The 19,215-nt window shown below is 39.0% G+C and overlaps 1 protein-coding gene across 5 annotated transcripts in view; it reads right to left on the bottom strand.

Moving 5' to 3' along the window:
- The window catches only part of LOC132383862 (spectrin beta chain, non-erythrocytic 1-like), a 319,162-nt gene that overhangs the window by 259,043 nt on the left and 40,904 nt on the right, over positions 1-19,215 (bottom strand). Inside the window, exon 1 of one of the 5 annotated variants that reach the window (XM_059955068.1) lies at positions 65-206. The exons of the other annotated variants lie outside the window; for them this stretch is intronic. The gene's annotated coding sequence lies outside the window, so the exon portion shown is untranslated. Of the gene's footprint in view, positions 1-64; positions 207-19,215 lie in introns of those variants that run through there. 5 annotated transcript variants of the gene reach the window in all.

A 19,215-nucleotide genomic window follows, 5' to 3' on the forward strand; every position in this document is an offset into this window, starting at 1 on the left:
AACACAAATAAGTAACTAAAACAACAGTGCTCTCATAATTAATGAAGAAACTTGAATTACATACATTTAACTGATGAAAATTGTAAAATATTCCTTCCCAATGTTTCCAGTGGCTGTAAAATCCTCTGCCCGTGCCTTTTGTGTGCATGTGTGTGGTGTGCGAATGTGCGTGTGTGACTGCTGCGATGACCCACGAAGTAACATTCACATTAATATCACCAGGAGGAGGGTTTGGGTGTTGACTGGGAGTGATCAGTTGGCCTTTGCTTCAAACAGCTGCTGGTAAATGTTAAAACGGCTGGGATGAAGTGCCATAGTCATTATCAGTCAGCAAAGAAGCTCCAATTACTAATGTGGATCTTAAGAAGTAAATGCAATACAGAGGCTTTGACTGTCAAGACTTGAATAAGAACTCATAGTCAGTATAAAAATGCAGCAGTTTCATATTGACCTATTTAAAACTTGCTTTCCACTGCAAATACAGTTTGCATAAACAAGTTTCTTTCAATGGCATTGTAGTTATGATTATGACATCATTACTGGGTCAATAATTTGTTCTTCTATTAAAATACATGAGTATGTCAAGATTTTCTGACTACCACAACTATGTAGAGTTCAGAAACATGCTGGAGTTCAGATATTTTCCATTCATTGCCCCACTTCATGCTATCCACAGATGGTCCATTCATTTCAGTTCACCAAAAACTAACTTAACTTGTTTAATCTTTCTTCAGAGTGCAGCCCATTCATTCTAGTCATCAGCTTAGTAAACTTCCTCTAAACTACATCCGATGTATTGACATTCTTAAATAGGGAAATTAATACTGTGTGTAAAACCCCAGAAATGGTATAACTGAAACATAACTGCTCAACTGAACAACAATAAGGCAAATTCCACCCACTTGACTCAATCCATATTTCACCTTGAAAAGCAGGAATATAGATTGCAGTTGTTTTTCAACTATGTACAGAACTTCATTGTAGTTCAATTGCACATAATCAAAAAAGTCTAATTTCCAAATGCTTATCTTTTCCAAATCATGCAAAAGCTCAGATTTCTCTGTACTATGACTAATTCACAAAGACAGCTTTATGAATCAAAATCTACATTTTGGTATCCTGCATCTTATATTATGATCCTCTCCTATTTTTGACATTTTTCCTATTCAATCACTTCTATTCAAAGTTCAACCACTTCTAATAGTATTGAATTGCAAGCAGATACATACCAGGCAATTGATGGGATTCTGCTCTTTCAGAATTTTGGCCCAAGAACAGCTTTAGTCCCAGTTTCCCTTGTTAAAAACCTGATTATTTATCTGTCCCTTTCTGCTGCACTACCTCAGAATCATGATGCTGACCTAATCCCTTCATCATAACTAATGCAACCAATTCATCTAATTTTCCCACTCATTCCATCACTTTAACTTTCGACAACTTGTGTTAACAGAGCAAACCCTGCTATTTTCATTACTGAAAACAAATCATCAATTCAAAAGTAATTGGAATGACACAAAATGTAGCAGCTCTAATATTCTTTATATTACGTGACACAACTTGCTTCCACAATACCTGCAGATTCTTTCGGAAGTTACATACAAATTCCAAAGCCCATTCACAAAGAAAACAGAAGTCAAAAGAATCTACTAAACAACAACTACTGGGAGTATGCCTACACATCCCGAAAATAATCCATTATAGGTTCTTGCGTTATCAATTTCCCTATGAATTATCCTCTTATATAGTTTGTACAGCAGTTTTTTTTTAATGTCAAAAGGAACGCTCCAACAAAGCAACCCCTTACAGCTTTTAAATGGAACAGGAGAGTTCTTTCTGAGCAATCTATACATGAAGCATATGAATAAGCAGATAAATGCTTTCTCTTTTAGCAATCTAGAATCATTTGTCGTTCAGATACACACGGGGAGAAACACTTGGCACTTGTTCCGTATCATGGTTCACCTCTAAATATACTCTCACTCCCCATTTCAAGGAAAATATCCATTTCTGTCCTGCATTTAGATATTCTGAAATTTAATTTTCAATTATCTCCAGCTATAGTTCTTTTTACACAAAGAAACTTCTATATAAATCTGAATCAATAATATATAAAAATCATGTCAATATAATAGGGTTATAAAAATATAACCTAGTTCTTCCTTGATTATACATTACATTGATAATATAATCTGTACTATTACTATAGATTACATTGATAAAATTGATTATATTCTATAGCCTTTAATTAGACAGTAAATCACTGTAAAATCATAGATGAATTTCTATATTTAAAATGCTTGATTTGACTTATAAATCAGGTAATTACACCATGAGGTAATCTATGAACACTTACTTCATAAGTACCAAATAAATGGGCATATTATTAATTTTATGTGACTTAATATCACAATCTGAAAGCAGATAAAGTAATTTGATATCCATGCCTTAGATATTCTTCCGTAAACGTGCAACAGCATAATTTTCAGTGCTCTAGCTCAATTAACTTTCAATTCTGGCAAATAATTTGACTTTCAACAAACTATTAATCATTCACTACATGCAACTAATTAGAAATCCAGATGTGGCTAATTACATTTTTGATTAATTGGTGATGCAAAGAATACAAGGTTAGAAGCATGGAGAGAGATCAATGAAGATCAGTAAGGTTATAAACAGTTTGATTCAGCCTTGGATAATGGCTGTGGACAAAGACCAATTCAGTGTGGCAAAGTAACATAATTTATTCCATAACTTTGAAGGTGATGATGATGCTGTTTAACACTACTCAGTTACTTCAGTTCTCAGTGTACAATACTTTGACAAACAAATGATAGATGTGCTCTAATCCAGAACCACATTAACAATTAGAGAATTGATTTGAACCAGCCACGAAGAGCAGGATTTTGTTTCTACACCATAACAACAAAAAGGACAGTTTGCAGCCAAAATGTTACAGCAAAATAATTCACTTCTGTACAAGTGGTGTACGGCTCGATGCAAGAGAGATGCAGCTCTGGTAGGCAGATGTAGAAAACTGCAAGCCACCAGTGCACAGAAGCCATATACAGGTAGAACCTTGCTTCTGGAGGTCAGTGGTTGAGATCAACCACTCATTTTATGGTCCCTTTCTCTAGACTCCACAGAATCACAGCATGATCTGACACTGTGCTTCACTGGGGCTTTTCCAGCAACAAGAGGAAGAAGGCTGCTTCTGATTTTAAATTTTGCTACTATTGAAATAATTTAAAAAGTGTTATGTTTTAATTATTATTTGTAAAACAAAGAAATGCATTTTACCCATTCAGTTAAATGTTGCAAATTATTAAAAGTGTGCATGAGAAAGACGTTTAAAAGCTTAAAATCCCTCAGAGGCTTGACAGACAGCATTGCTCCTTCCTTCCCTAGCTTTGCTTTCCATCTGGATTCCTGTGGAGACACTAGATCTATACCAAAAGGCGCAAAAGGCCAGTGAGATTATTCTTCTGGATGCTGCTCGACTGAGAGTGGCTGCATGAAGAATACAGTCTGCCACTTCCAAAGTCCTGAGAACTCTGCCCCTTTAGTGAAGCTCCATCACATTTACACCAACATCATACTTCAAAGCCATCATCCTTCATGTTGTGTTTCTTTTAGTGCAAAATAGCCAAGACCCTTATTTATTCTCAATATAGGGGTGCTTTGAGATGCCCAGCTTTTAATGACCATCTCAAATTGCTCTTGACTACCTGAAACACAGCAGTTTAAGTGTTAAAGGAATTCAAACAGTGCTGTTTTTAGGCATTCTGAGATCTTAATTTGGTTATAATGACATCGTTAATACTGTCTGTGATTCGGTGGGGAAGGGGGTGGTGGGTGTTAATTTGCAAATGGTGTTGTTCCCATGGGCCTTGGTACTTCCTCCAATGCAGAAGTCATGAAGTTAGGTTACGCTGAAGAGGAGAAACATTGGCAAATGGTTGGTACAAAGTTCAGCCATAGAGATGAACAGGGTGAACATTTAAAGAAATGATTGCTATGCCAGTTAAGCAGGACGTTTTGTTCTTGATGTTGCCTAACTTTGCGGGAGCTGTTGGAGCTACAATTATCCAAGTTAGCGGAGACTTAGCTGGAATAGATCCCTCTCCCCCACTTTCTTTCTAAGGTGAATGTAAGAATTTCCCTTGCTTTATTAACAGATCAGAGGAAAAAAAAATCTTTGTGGCATCAAAGGCAATATCTATCCTCAGACACTACCACTGAACAGGTTATTGAGATATTATCATACAGTTCTTCACAGCGGCTTGTTGTGGGTGAACATACCTGTGGGTTATCGTTCAAGATGATTAATATAGACGATGTCTCAGTATTGAAGTTACTTGTGAAATATGCAGAAGACTCTGAAATCATGAATGCTTTACTCGCGGCTTACAGATCACATGCCGTGCCACTGTCCCAAAATGCCCTGGCTCAGTATTTATACAGTGCAGGCAACCAAGCATCTTCTGAGGCCAGAAATGCAATATCATATTTTTAGGAGGTTGCAAGTCTCTAATTATAGCTCCATTTTAAATTTCAGACTGGTTAGCTGGACGTCAGTGTTACAGAAAACCAGGGAGTTGAAAAAAGGTGTGAGTTGTGGAGAGAACATTTCAGTGTCTTTCAGCACAACCAGTTGCCCAAATAAAGGGTGCTTGCTTCCTTTCAGACCCTCATCATTAGTCTGCCCACAAGATTTCATATGATATGAAGATTAAGTAGCAGTCCAATCCTCATCCCTCCTCATATCTCCTCTTAGTGTCCAATACTTTCCAATACCTGCTACTGTCCTGACCCCAATCTTAGCTAAAGTGACAGGCTTACCCCACACAATATATAGCTGGCCTCAATCATTAATAATAAAAAACAGATCAGTGTTAGTTGTTATACATTCCTTATCAATGTAGATTAATACCAGATGTTAAGTAATGAAAAATCTTAGAGATACTGAGGAGGAACGTCAACATCTGTTGGAAGGGAAACAGAGTTAGCTTGTCAGGTTGGTGACCATTCATATGAGCTGGTGAATATTTCCAGCAAATTCGGAACTGATTTCAGATTTTAGTATTGGTAGTATTTTACGAGAACAGAGGGAAACAAAACATTAAGGGGCTCCTATAATTTAAGGTGCCCTGCAATATTGCAGTTTCATCCACCCATTTTATGTTCCTCAACCAAATCCACGTGTAAACAAGGTCAGTTAATAAACAGCAAAGCTGTAAATCTACAAGCAAGTTTATGCAGTTTTAAAATCCAGTTTGAACTCGTTTAAAAGTGATATTTCTTTTGCTCCTTGTGCTTCTCAGTATTTTAATATGCATGGTAAATTGTGTGGCTTGATGTAAGTAAGTAGGCCTATCATCTGGCTGAAGGTTAGAACACTTCTGTGTCAGCTCTATGACAAGCACAGCGGTGGTACCAGGTTCACTTTGACTTTATCTTACTCGAAGCATTGTCAACAGATACTGTGAGCAGCCGTGATGAATTAACAATTCTCCCCCCTCTGTACCCCACCATCAACCCTCCGCCCCAAATGACAGATGCAGTGCAACCCGCTGAGATATTCCAGCAGATTGTTTTTTTTTGTTTTACGTTCTAACATCTGCAGAATCTTTGTTTCCAAGTCAACATCTCCATCTGCCAAACATTGTTGGCTTCAGAATGTGTACAGTTCACTGATCATTTCAATCATTTGTTATTAGATGAAAAGAAGCAGAATGCATCAGAAAAACTCAACTCTCATGAAGATCTTAGGCCTGATCAGATATAAATAGACATGAGTACCCTCACTAAAGGAAGATTACACTGTAACTACTCAAAGACGAGTTTATTTCCCTCTTTATCCTCCACAAGTTTTAGCTGCCAATGCCCACTACTTGACTGGTGGGTCCCTCCTCCCTACCAAGGAGAAGATACTTCCAGCTGACAAAGTAGTTGTAAATTTATTTATACTGATACACTTTTAAATCCACTTTTCAAACACTTTGAAAACTCAGAGGATTTCTATCTTAAGTGTTTATTTCCCAATTACAAAGCATTTCAAAGTTCAAAGTAAATTAATTATCAAAGTACATATATGTCACTATATACAACGCTGAGCTTTATTTTCTTGCAGGCATACTTAAAAATCTATAATAAAATAATAACCATAACAGAATCAATGAAAGAGCACACCAACTTGGGTGTTCAACCCATGTGCAAAAGACAACCAGCTTTCCAATATAATAAAGGAAAGAAATAATAATAACAAATAAATGATCAATAAATATTGAGAACATAAGATGAGTTCATAGATTGTGGAAACATTTCAATGATGGGGCAGATGAAGTTATCCCCTTTGGTTCGAGAGCCTGATGGTTGAGGGGTAATACCTGCTCCTGAACCTGATGGTGAGAGTCCTGAGGCTCCTGTGCCACCTTCTCGATGGCAGCAGTGAAAAGAGGGCATGACCTAGGTGGTGGGGGTCCTTGGTGATGGATGTTGCTTTCTTGCAACAACGCTTCGTGTAGATATACATAATAGCTTTATCCACGATGGATTGTGCTGTATCCACTACTTTCTGTAGGACTTTCCATACAACACCATTAACATTTCCATACCAGGCAGTGATGCAGCCAGTCAATATACTCTCCACTACACAACTATACAAGTTTGTCAAAGTTTTAGATGTCATGCTGAATCTTTGCAGACACCTAAAGAAGTAGAGGCTCTGCAGTGCTTTCGTCATAATTGTAATTAAGTGCTAGGCCCAAGGTAGGTCTTCTAAAATAATAACATTAAGGAATTTAAAGTTAGTGATTTACTCCACTTCTGAGCTTTTGAGTATCCAAACACAAAGGTACAATTCCTATAAGCTAAAATATCATACCATGATGTGGATGAGGTAGTCATCCATCACAGGAACCAAAGCTAGAAGAATGGATTCTATTCACCCCACCTTCCTATCATTACTTGTGATATTCTTCTACAGCTCTTAATAATCCTGAACTGCTCTCTACACTTATATCCTTTTTCTACTACTTCAGTGACTTCATACACATTTGATATTTCCTCAGATGTCTTTTCAACTCAGTCTAAAAGTATTTTGGAGACATGGTCCTTCATCTACCTACCATTAATGCTGTAAAACTGTGAAGCTAGCTAAGTTGAGCACATGAAAGCTTCCTACTGTAAACACACCATAGTGATATAACAGTATCCATCTGTTCTGCAAGCTTCCTTGAACAAAACAACCCAAGAGTCAGCACATCTGTTTGAAACAACCTGAATTAAACAACCCATTCTCTTATACTTCATCTTGAGCAGGTGCAGTGAGCTAAACCTTGTTACTTCCAGGCAGAACATCTACTATCCACAAAACTTATTTGCAAAGCAAGTCTTTAGACAATACTTGCTTTAACCTCAGTGTGATTAATGCTTACTATTTACATTTCAATAACAGAAGACTGACATCCCTTTATGACTACAAGTCAAACAACTATTAGCTGGAAGTTTACTTACGTCTGTTTGCAATCTGACAAGTGGCAGGTGTTACATTTAGAAAGCAAGAATAGCAAACAACCTAGAAAGAGGCCTATTAGCCAAGAAGTGAATATCACATGTATGGTGATAAACATCCAGGGAAACAAATATACCTGAATTAAGGGATAAACTCTTGTGCCAAATTTATTTGAAAGTAAAAAGAAATGGTCAGTAAATCCTTGATCAGTGGTGCATGTAGACTCTGACCTAACATTTATTGTCTTAAAACTTGTGATAGGATTTTATAAATACCCCATCCTGCAGCCTTCCTTTGCTAAATACAGCATTAATTACCCTCGTTGAAAAGTAATTGATCAGGTTGGTGGGCCAGCTGGTGGTGTAGTGGCATCAACACTCTGAACTTCAAGGCAGCTGGTCCGGAGCTCAAACACAGCTGGGTCCCTACCTGGGCAGCAGCAGTATCTGTGTGGAAGAAAGGCCTGGCAACCTACTTCCGTATCTTGCCATGAAAACCCTATGGACTATGAAGTCACGAAGAATCAGACTCAACTTAACGACTCAGCAACAAAATATTTTAATTTCAAAAATTAATGAATTCATAAGTTATATAAATATTGAATAAAGAACTTGGGACATTATGATGGCCCAATACGTGTAGACAATTATCAGTTGAGTTCATGAATGTTCAGTTTCCTGATCCCCCATTGAAGGCTCAGTTCCGTTATAACATACAGGGTGTATTTGAATCATCCATGATCATAGTAAGTGCTGTAAGAACATCATACAATTGTGAAATACATCATGATAAAATTGCTTAAATGGTTTCCCTTTAAGATTAGTGATTTTCAGGTAGTATTTATATCTGTAGACTGGGTAATAACTCTCTAGCTTTGGTTCTGAAGTCAGAAGGGAAATAGCATCAGTTCATTTGGAAGCAGTGACAAGACATTCTATTGTTCCATGATCAGTTGTTCTGTTTTCATCACTCATTCCTATCTCAAGAATTTAAATTCAATAGTTTAAATGTATAAATACACCCAAACCTAACACACCCATAATGTTAACAATGCTTAAAGTAACTATAATTAGATATATACCTCTCAACACAAAATGCTCAAAGATAAATGCTGTTGACCGCTCCAAAAAAAATCACACATGGTGTGTTTTTACATTTTAATCCTATGTGGAAAAACATACAGAGAACATAAACATGTTTAAAATTTTTCAGAAACTATACTTCTGGGCTCTTTACAAATCATGGCCTTTTACTTAATGCATGCTAAAAGCATTAGTTATGTGCTTGCATGATGAAGATGGAGCGAAACAACTGAAAGAGCAACAGATCAAATCAATACTCCGAAGCCCTGCCCTATCCAGCCATTAACTGTAGTGGACAATTAAACAGTTACTATAATGAGAAGGGTCCACGTACACCCCAATCCACAGTAATGATTCAGCCCAAAGTACAAAAGACAAGACTGAAATTTTGCAAATGTCTTTTGTCAGAAAGTACAATGTGGATGATTCCGCTAAGCCTCTAATCTAGGTTGGCATCATCTGAGGCCAGTGGATTTTTTCCGTGATTACAAGTAGTACCAGGATCAAAGATGCTTCTGATTGGCTGCAGAAAATTCTTGAGGGGGAAGGTGAAAAGCCAAAGGTCATTGTAAATGTTGCTATGGGTGACATAGGTAGAATGAGGGGTGAGATCCCGTAGAATGAGTACAGGGAGTTAGGCAAGTTATTTCTCCCAGTGCCATGTAGAATGAGGTCAGAAATAAAAGAATATGACCATAAATCCATGGCTGAGCAGTGGGTAGAGATTCAGGTTCTTGGACCATTAGGATCTCTTCTAAGGTAGGGACAATCTGTACAAGAGGGACAGCTGCACTTAAGATCATTTGGGCCTCATCAGGGGATTGGTGGTGGAGAGAGTCAATAACTTAACATTCCTCAGTCACCATATCAGAGGATCAGAGCACAAGTACCATCACAGAGAAGGCACAAGAGTGCCTCTACTTTCTTAGAAATTTGCATAAACTGCCAAACTTCTATAGAAGCTGTGCAGAATATCCCAACTAGTTGCACTACAGCCTGAAATGGAAACACCAATCCCCAGGAATGAAAAAGTCCACAAAGAAGTGGTGGATACAGCCGTCCACAACAGGCAAAACCTATCCCATCACTGAAGACATTTACAAGGAGTGCAATCACAAGAAGGCAGCATCTATCAAAGACCCCAATCATCCAGGTGACACAGTCTCCTTGTTACTACCATTGGGCAGGAGCTACAGGAGCCTTAGATTCTAGACCACCAGGCTCAGGAATAGTTACTACCCTACAATCAGGCTCCTACACCAGCTTGGGTTACTGTACTCAACTCAATGCTGAACTGGCTCCACAACCAATGCACTCCCTTTCAAAGCTCGTCAAGTCAGCGTCTCAGTATTATTATTTACTTTAATTATTTACATAGTTTCTCTTCTTTTACACATTGGTTGTTTGTCAGTCTTTGCTATTTACAATTTTTCATAAGTTGTGTTGTATTTTTTTATTTTCCTGCAATTGCCTGGAAAAATAATCTCAAGGTCATATATAAGGATAGCAAATGTTCTTTGAACTCTGAATCACAGAAGGACAAATATCCTTTCAGAGAAATTTGGTGATGCTGCACAAAAAGGTTTATAATAGATGGGCGAGGGGGTGTAGTCTAAGTAGGAGCAAGCAAAGGGATAAAGCAGTGGTCAGCAAGAACAAGTTCAGTAATCACCATAGTCAGGGACAGAGTAAAGGCAGGGAAATAAATACTTATTAAACTACATTTATTTCAATGCTCAAAGTACAAGAGCAAATTCAAAGCATGGTTGGGCCCTGAGGACTGGGATGGAATAGCCATCATAGAAACATGGCTGAGAGAAGGGCAGGACTGGTAGCCCAGTATTCCAAGATACAGGTGCAACAGTCATGACAAATGTGCGAGTATGTAAGAAGGATGTGTTGCCTTTTTCATAAGGGAGCATATAACAGCAATCCATAGAGATGTGATCCCTGGGGGATCATCAGTGAGGTCACATGGGTGGAATTCAGAAACAATAACGAGAGAGTCATTCTAATGGTGCTTTATAATAGACCTTCCAGTGGTTAGCTGGAACTTGAGGGGCAGGTATATAAACATAGAAAACCTACAGCACTATACATGTCCTTCAGCCTACAAAACTGTGCCAAACATGTCCTTACCTTAGAAATTACCTAGTATTACCCATAGACCTCTATATTTCTGAGCTGTATGTACCTGTCCAGGAGTCTCTTAAAAGGCCCTATCGTATCTGCCTCCACCACCATTGCTGGCAGCCCATTCCACCTCCTCACCACTCTTTGAGTAAAAAACTTACCCCTGACATCTCCACTGTACCTACTCCCCAGCACCTTAAACCTGTGTCCTCTTGTGGCAATCATTTCAGCCCTGGGAAAAAGCCTCTGACTATCCACACAATCAATGCCTCTCATCATCTTGTACAGCTTAATCAGGTCACCTCTCATCCTCCATCACTCCAAAGAGAAAAGTCTGAATTCACTCACCCTGTTCTCATAAGCATGCTCCCCAATCTAGGCAACATCCTTGTAAATCTCCTCTGCACCCTTTCTATGGTTTCCACATCCTTCCTGTAGTGACGTGACCAGAACTGAGCACAGTGCTCCAAGTGGGGTCTGACCAGGGTCCTATATAGCTGCAACATTACCTCTCGGCTCCTAAACTCAATCCCATGATTGATGAAGGCCAATGAACTGTATGCTTTCTTAACCACAGAGTCAACCTGTGCAGCAGCTTTGAGTGTCCTATGAACTTAGACCCCAAGATCCCTCTGATCCTCCATACTGCCAAGAGTCTTACCATTAATACTATAATCTGTCATCATGTGTGTACAGAAATTACTCATAGTTGCAAGACTAATAGTGTTGTGTTGGTAAGAGATTTTAACATCCCCAGTATTGGCTTGACCATTCAAAGTGTTAAGGGCCCGTGTTGACCGGAAGAAACTACAGTCTACAATTAGTAGATTTGATGAATCAAGGACGGGGGAAGCAGACAAACCAGTTGTATTTGTTACCCCCCTCCCCCCACCACTGTTTTGTGGACTCTGAACTAATTCTTGCTTTGGGATAATCTAATCAGAGCAATTGAATGTGGACACAAGGAGCTGTTAACCCTGAGACCATTCTCAGATGAGTAGTGACTCACGAAAAATGCCAGATCTACGAAAGATGCAATCTAATCTTGTTAGACTATGTCTGGGCCACCTCAGTTAACTGGTTTGGACCTGCTGGGGTTGAAAAACACAAATACGCAAGGCTGGGTTGGGAAGAACCGTGAAACAATGTTGGTTGTAACCCTGGACTAGAACCAGTAAGGTTGTGAGCCAGGTAGTTCAGGTGCCCTTGAGGCAATGGGATGGACATCCACCACTTCAACTGAGTAGGGAGACTGTAAGAGTCAGGAGCTCCAAATATGTAGGAGCGATAACTCGCCAACGACCAGTGGTCAAACATTATGGAGAACGAGAACCCAATAGACACATGGAGGTCTGGAGCACAAGGAACACCTGGCCAGCGTAGAGTCTTTTCTTGGGTAATATCTTTTCTCTTCATTGACTGTTCATGGAGGGTCAGGGATTAGAGTCGAGTGCACACAGGTAGTTAGTTTGTGAACCTACGAGCTTTTTAGTTTTAACAATAAAAATAACTTGTCAGTAAATACAGATTCTCTGTGCCTCACTAATCATTAACACAACGGGCGATTCTTGTAACACCTGGAAGGGAATTTGTGAAATATATCCAGTGAAGTTTCCTTTGATAATACATAGAGAGTCTTACTTGCAAGGATGCAAAGCTGGATGTCCTCTTAGGAAAGGAGGCAGGCCAGGTAACTGAAGTGGCATCCAGGGAGCACTTTGGCTCTAGTAACCTTAATTCTATCAGTTTTAAGATAGTGGTGGAAAAGGATAGGACAGGTCCACAGAGTAGGGCCCTAAATTGGAGCACGATTAATTTTGGGGGAACTAGGTAGGATCCAACAGAGATCGATCAGGGGAGCCTATTTGAACAGAAAGGATTGAATAGCAAGTGGGAAACTCTTTAATCAGAATTAGGTTTACTATCACCGGCATGTGATGTGAAATTTGTTAAGAGTGTGACGTCAAGAGTCCAAGAGCAACATGTTCCTGTTAGGGTGAAGGGCAAACCTGGCGAGCTTAGCAAACTTTGTCTGATGAGAGGTATTGAGACTCTAGTCAAAAACAGGAGCATAAATTGTCTTTAGGATTAGGTCAAGATCAAGCTAATGCCTTAAGGATCTTAAAAAGATTCAGTGTACTCTGAAGAGATAAATCTGGAGGGCAAAGAACAGGTACGAGTTGGATCTGGCAGTAAGCGTTAAGGAAAATCCCAAGAGGTTTTAAGTGAAAGGGTGGCAAGAAAGAGAGGAGGTTGCCTTAGAGACACCTTTGTCTTGAGCTGCAAAAAATAGGTAGGAATTTTAACAAATATTTCTCTACAGTGTCTACAGAGGACAAAATCGTGGATTTTCCAAGGGATAAGGGAAACAAGAGAAGATGCTATGGAGGACATTCACATTACTAGGACGAAGTATTTGCATCCTTTCAGTGCATTAAAGTGGACAAATCATCAGGGCAAAGTTGAATTTATCCATAGCGGCTAGAGAGGAAATTGGGGTGCCCCTTGCAGAGATACTTTCTTCGCTGTTTCCCACAGGTCAAGCTCCTGAGGCCCGAAAGATGCCAAATGTTGTTCCATTGTTTACAAAGGGTAGCAAGGACAAGGCAGGGAGATGGAGACCAGTGAACCCAATGTCAGTAGTGGAGAAATTACTGTATGGTATTCTGACGCACAGTGTCTATCAGCATTTGACAGAGTCTGATTAGGAGAAATCAATATAGCTTTGTGAGTGGGAAGTCGTGCTTGTCAAACTTTTTGCATTTCTTTTTGTTGACGTAACTTAAAACAGAGATGTGGATAGGGCAGTGAATGTTGTCAATTTGGACTTCAACAAGGTCTTTGACAAAGTCTCGCATGGTTGGCTGATGTGAAAGGCTAGTTCCCATGGAATCCAGGGAGATCCAATTCAGCAAATTCAAATTGGCTTTGGAAGGTAGGAATCAGAAGGTGGTGGTTGAAGATTCTTTCTCAGAATGGAGACCAGTGACTAGAGGTTTGCCACAGGGGTCAGTGTTGAAACCCTTGTAATTAAATATATGTTAAAATCATTTTTGGAATTATTCCAGTTAACCTTATCTATGTTTCTGATCATTTAAGTGAGCCTTTGACCTTGAGATGGTTTTTTTGGTAGAAAATATCAAGAGTTAAGATTATTTTGCAAAGGGAAATGAAAGTAAGATCAGAAGAAAGAACCACATATTCGCCTTACATACCTATCAATAGTTGAGTCAAACACAGCATAAACAACACCTGAAAGGAAGATAACTGTATTATACTCCAGTTTTAGTGCTGGACTGCAGAATTAATTTGTGCAGATTATAAAATGGAAAAGCATTAAAGGATTTGTACCTAGTGTATCATTTGATCACTTTGGTAAAAGTCACTAGCTGTCCTTCAACCTCTCCACTTACTTATAAAAACGGATTGCATGTTTTTTTGTGCAGATCTCTTGAGGCAAACTTGTTGGCTGAAGCAAGAGCCAAGCTGAGTGAAAAGATCCTCTGTTAATTCATTGCAATTTTCAATTCTTCTTGCACCTTTTGAGCATCGAAGAACGTCCAAACTCCAATAATTTCAACCAAATCAGCTCATTTGACACTTATCAGTTAAATCAGGAGTTCCCAGTGATTTCAGTTTCAACAAGGTTATTTAATGTCACACTTGGTCATGCATACAGCTCTCATCTTAACTTTCATAGTCTGATCTGTGATCCATGCTTAGACCAGGCTAGTCCAAGGTTGGGAGGAAATATAACGACCACCATGCAATGGGGGGCAATAAGGCAGACCATTGTCCTCTGAAACAGCAGCTGGCTGAGTCGTGCAACATGGCAAACTGGTAAAAATTAATTAAAATAGTCACCTTTTCAATTATAAGAAATGACATAAAATTTCTTAAATAAACTCAAAAACCTTAAAACAATTTTTTAATGAAAGTTATCCACAGGTAGCCTTGGTTCCTCAGACATTACTTTCTACTTTAATAGATGGAGACAAAGATTCTCGTTTAACCTCACATGGGTTGTTTGAACCTGAAGAGGCAGTAATAGAGAATATCAAAAACATGCTGGCAGTTACCAAAAAGCTGAGGACATCCACATTCGTAGGCACCCCTAACTTATTTCCACGTGAAAGGGCAAATGCTGACATGTTCACTCAAATTCCATGTCAATATAGCAGACAAAAGATCAATTAAATTTTTATTTTTATGTGCTATATTTGTTGGACTTCCTTAAGGAAATAACAGACAGATAGACAAAGGGGAGTCAGTAGACGTTGTACTCTTGCTTTTTCAGAAGGCCTTTGACAATAAGCCACTCATGAGGCTGCTTAACATGATAAGCGCCCATGGTGTTATAGGAAAAATACCAGCATGGGTGGAAAATTGGTTGACTAGCAGGAGGCAAAGAGTGGGAATAAGGGGGGCCATTTCTAGTTAGCTGCTGGTGACTAGAGGTGTTACACAGGGGTCAGTGTTGTGATTGTTTCTTTTCATGTTATAGGTCAATGATTTGGACGAAGGCTCTGTGGCCAAGTTTGTGGACGACACGAAGATATGCAGGGGGCAGGTAGTGCTGAGGAAGCTGGGAGTCTGCGGAAGGACTTGGACAGATTAGAAGAATAGGCAAGGAAGTGGCAGATGGAATATAGTGTAGGGAAGTGTATGATCATGCACACCGGTAGAAGGAATAAAGGTGTAGACTATTTTCTAAAGAAAATTCAAAGATCAAAAGGTGCAAAGAGACTTGGGAGTATTTGTGCAGGATTCCCAAAAGTTTAACTTGCAGGTTGAGTCAGTGGCATGGAAGGCCAATGCAATGTTAGCATTCATTTCGAGAGAACTAGAATAAAAATAAAGGATGTAATGCTAAGGCTTTATAAGGCATTAGTCAGACTGTACCTGAGGGTATTGTGAGCAGTTTTGGGCCCCTTATTTAAGAAAGGATGTGTTGGCATTGGAGAGCGTCCGGAGGGGGGTTCATAAGAATTAATCTGGAAATGAAAGGGTTAATGTATGAGGAGTTTTTGATGGTTCCAGGCCCGTACTCACTGAAGTTTACAAGAATAGGAGGTGTCTCATAGAAACCCATCAAATATTGAAAGGCCTAGATAGAGATGATGTGGAGAGCATGATTTCCATAGTGGGTGTGTCTAGAACCAAGGAGCACAGCTTCTCAATAGAGGCACATCCATTTAGAACAGAGGAGGGGGAAATACTTTCACTAGAGGGTGGAGAATCTGTGGAATTCATTGCCCAGATTGCTGTGGAGGCCAAGTCAGTGGGTATATTATGTGAACATTGATAGGTTCTTGATTAGTCAGGGTGGCAAAAATTACAGGGAGGGGGAAGAGATTTGGGGCTGAGAGGGATAAGAAATCAGCCATGCTGGAATGGTGGAGCAGACTTAATCAGCAGAATGGCCTAATTTTTCTCTGATGTCTGATATTTTTAAAAGCAACTACTACTGTTTTTGAGTCATATAGAATGTACACATTTATGTAAATATTACTTAAATATTTTTGACAGCAATTATGTGATAAATACCTTGACAAATTGATAATCTATTTAAGATCGTACCTGAAATTACTGTACCTATGTTCATTATCAAAATAAATAACTTACATTAATTGTAATTTTTATAATAACTGTTAGATATTATGCAATTAACCTGGAGAATGAGGTGTAAAGTTACTTCATGAGGTAACCTATTATAACCTACTCCATTCGTATCTGGACATCCTGTAATTGTTGTTTAATTAATTCAAAAATTAGTAGATCACATAGAATAGAGTCAATCCTTTAGCTCCTCTTGTCTATAATGACCACCAAGTATTTTTATGTTAAAATGGTAATCAAATGATAAACTATGTGTAAGCTAAAATATATAGCAATCAATTATTAAATTACTTTAAGAGACACTTTCATTGTTGGAATTTGGGAAGTAACTACTTAAATTGAATGAATCTGAGACTTCACTAATAAATCCTTTGCATTTGATAAAGTACGAATAGGTAAAAAAATATATCACTGGAGAATGACATAAAGCTATGTGGCTTGAGAATACTTTTTTATTTAAATTATATAAATCTTCTGGAAATGAGACAAATTTTTTTTTTCATGTTTACATTTCCATTCTTTTTGTTGAACTTTCCTGTTTCCTCTTGCTGCAGACATGGGTAAAGTTCCATTGTTCTGAATTCAATGACTGGTTATGACGTATACAAGGATATTCAAAAAGCATGCAGAAAATTACCAGCCTTGCAAGGAGAGCCAAATCTTTTTCAGAGCAGGATTACCATAATACTGTGTGGATTCAACATTTGTAATTCACAGGAAATGAAATGACCACTTCAATCTAAAATGGGTCAAATGAGGTGAATGTTGAAATGGGCCATAAATACCTGACAGGACTGACAAATTACATAAAGTTCTAGATTTTTTTAAAAATGGTGGCATTTCTTTTAGCACCAAAGACTTCAATGTATGGAGGCTTGCAACAAAGCAGGACTTTGGCATAGCTGTCTATAGAACTCAGTTTCATTTTAGACCATAAGACATAGGAGCAGAATTAGGCCATTTAGCCCATCGAGTCTGCTCCACCATTCAATCATGGCTGATCCTTTCTCCCCTCCTCAGCCGCACTCCCTGGCCTTCTCCCCATTACTATTGTTGGGGCGATCAATCCAGAACCTATCAACCTCCACCTTAAATACGACCAATGACCTGGCCTCCACAGCTGCCTGTGGTAACAAATTCCACAAATTCACCACCCTCTGGCTAAAGAAATTTCTCCACATCTTTGTTTTGAATGGATGCCCCTCTATCCTGAGGCTGTGCCAACTTGTCCCAGGCTCCCCCATCGTCCTTTTCACTGATTCTCTGTCTAGCCCTTTCAACATTCCAAAGGTTTCAATGAGATTTCCCCCTCATCCTTCTAATTCCAGTGAGTACAGACCCAGAGCCATCAAACTTTCCTTAAATGATAACCCTTTCATTGCCAGAATCATCCTTGTGAACCTTCTTTGAACCCTCTTCAATGCCAGCACAGCTTTTCTCAGATGAGGAGCCTAAAACTGTTCACAATACTCAAGGTGAGGCCTCACCAGTGTCTTATAAAGCCTCAGCATTACATCCCTGCTCTTGTATTCTAGTCCTCTTGAAATGAATGCTAACATTGCATTTGCCTTCCTCACCACCAACTCAACCTGCAAGTTATTCTTTAAGGACTACATAAGGACTCCCAAGTTCCTTCGCATCTCAGATTTTTGGATTTTCTTCCTGTTTAGAAAATAGTCTGCACATTTATTTCTTCTACCAAAGTGTATGACCATGCATTGTCCAACATTGTATTTCATTTGCCACTTTCCTGCCCATTCTCCAAATCGGTTTAAGTCCTTCTGCAACCTTCCTGTTTCCTCAACACTACCTGTCCCTCAACCAATTTTCATATCATCTGAAAACTTGGCAACAAAGCTATCTATCTATTCCATCACCTAAATCATTGATATACACCATAAAAAGAAGCGGTCCCAACACCGACCCCTGCAGAACACCACTAATCACAGGTAGCTCCAGAAAAGGATCATTTTATTCCCACTCACTGCCTCCTACCAGTCAGCCAATGCCCTAACCATGCCAAGAACTTTCTGGTAATGTCAAGGACCCTTAAGTTGGTAAGCAGCCTCATGTGTGGCATCTTGTCAAAGGTCTTCTGAAAATCCAAATATACAACATCCACTGCATGCCATTTATCTATCCTACTTGTAATCTCCTCGAATTCCAACAGGTTTGTCAGGCAAGATTTTCCCTTAAGGAAATCACGTTGACTTTGTCCTATCTTGTTCTGTGTCACCAGGTACTCCATAACCTCATCCTTAACAATCAACTCCAACATCTGCTCAACCAGAGGTCAGGCTAACTGGACTGTAAGTTCTTTTATGCCACCTCCCCCCTTTCTTAAAGAATGGAGTAACTGCAATTTTCCAGTCCTCAAGAACCATGCCAGAGTCAAATGATTCTTGAAAATTATTTTTTAATATCTCCACAATATCTAGAACTACCGCTTTCAAAACACTAGAGTGCAGTTAATCTGGTCCAGGTGACTTATGCATCTTTAGGTCTTTCAGCTTTTTGAGCACCTTCTCCCTTGTAATAGTAACTGCACCCAATTCTCTTCCCTCTCACCCCTCAACACTTGGCACACTGCTAGTGTCTTCCACAGTGGAGACTGATGCAAAATATTCATTTAGTTCATCTGCCATCTCCTTGTCCCCAGTTATTATTTCTCCCGGCCTCATTTTCTAGCGGTCCTATATCCACTCATCTCTCTCTTTTTTTATATATACTTGAAAAAGCTTTTTCTATCCACCTTCATATTGTTTGCTAGCTTGCTTTCATATTTCATCTTCTCCCTCCTAATGATTCCTTTAGTTGCTTTCTGAAGATAGATATCCCAATCTATCTTTCTGCCAATTGTTGCTTTGT

This window comes from Hypanus sabinus, chromosome 2 (genome assembly GCF_030144855.1).
Source record: "Hypanus sabinus isolate sHypSab1 chromosome 2, sHypSab1.hap1, whole genome shotgun sequence".
In the NCBI taxonomy this organism is placed as follows: Eukaryota; Metazoa; Chordata; class Chondrichthyes; order Myliobatiformes; family Dasyatidae; genus Hypanus; species Hypanus sabinus.